This window comes from Octopus bimaculoides, chromosome 2 (assembly GCF_001194135.2).
Source record: "Octopus bimaculoides isolate UCB-OBI-ISO-001 chromosome 2, ASM119413v2, whole genome shotgun sequence".
NCBI lineage: Eukaryota > Metazoa > Mollusca > Cephalopoda > Octopoda > Octopodidae > Octopus > Octopus bimaculoides.
This window is the reverse complement of record NC_068982.1, coordinates 99,625,739-99,626,853: the sequence shown is the minus strand read 5'-3', so window position 1 is coordinate 99,626,853 and position 1,115 is coordinate 99,625,739.

The window sequence follows — 1,115 nt, the reverse complement described above, 5'->3', positions numbered from 1 at the left end:
GGTCCTATCTTGCAGCGTACTGAGGCTGTTTCTTTCGCGTAATGAAAGAAGGCCTTTGGGTTTGACTTCATGTTTTTATAACATTTGTCTGCTCTTTCCCTCACATAGTATTGTTGCAGCCTTTTTCAATCTCCATCAGTGTTGTTTTTAGGCGGGACCTTTCACTACTTTTGGGATGTTGGTTGAATCGATTTGCAACCTTCGTCCGTCGTCTCATGAAGATCTTCCTCTCCCTTGGAATCTTGTTCCTATTTGTTTTGGCCTTGTGCTCTGGGACATATTTCTGGCATATGGCTTGCACAACAGACATGAAACGTTCTAGTTTCGTGTCAATGTCTGCTGTGGAGAGACATTTTGGCCAGTCCTCTCTGAGGATCTCTTTTTGGATCGATTTCCAGTCTGCTTTGTGGAAGTTCTGAGAGAGATTTCGGGAGCTTCCTTTAGGCTGTATGTCTCTGGTTACTTTCGGCTTAAACATAGACAGCTCTATTATGTTATGATCCGAGACTAACGTCGGCGTCACTTTCACATCATGAATGATGCCCATATTGTTCATGAAGCAGAGATCCAGAATGTTATTCGCCCTAGTCGGTCTGATTGCATGCAGAAAGATCACTCAGGAAAGAAATTTTGCTTTTATTATGAAGCAACAGGCCCTAATATTTAGTAAAAATATTGGTGTGACGATCGTGCAGGCATTAGGGGAGGCCATCCCGTGTCTGTTGATTGTGGTGGTCTTGCGCAGTGGTGGACAAGGTTCCTTGTTTGTGCTTGGCGTAGCCAGGTCAGCTGCTGCACAATCTTTTGCGCCAGGTACCAAAAAAAGACTCTTGCTCAGCTGCTGCGTTGCGCATAAGCTCTGAAGAGCGCACTTGTTTTGTAAATTTTTTCCTTGGAGACATTTGTTGTCTTTCCTCAGGGAAGTTTTTCTCTTTAAGGCCTCTGTGGTTTTGGCGGGGTGTCGGGTGGGCAAACCGGCAGTTTTTGCCGTCTTCCCCATGCCAACATTTGCCTTGCAGGTAAAATTTGCAGGTTCTTGAGTGCCTTCCAAATTTCTTCTTTCCTGTAGGGTTTTGGGTGGTATTGGATCCTTCATGGGGTTTTCTGCTTTTTGT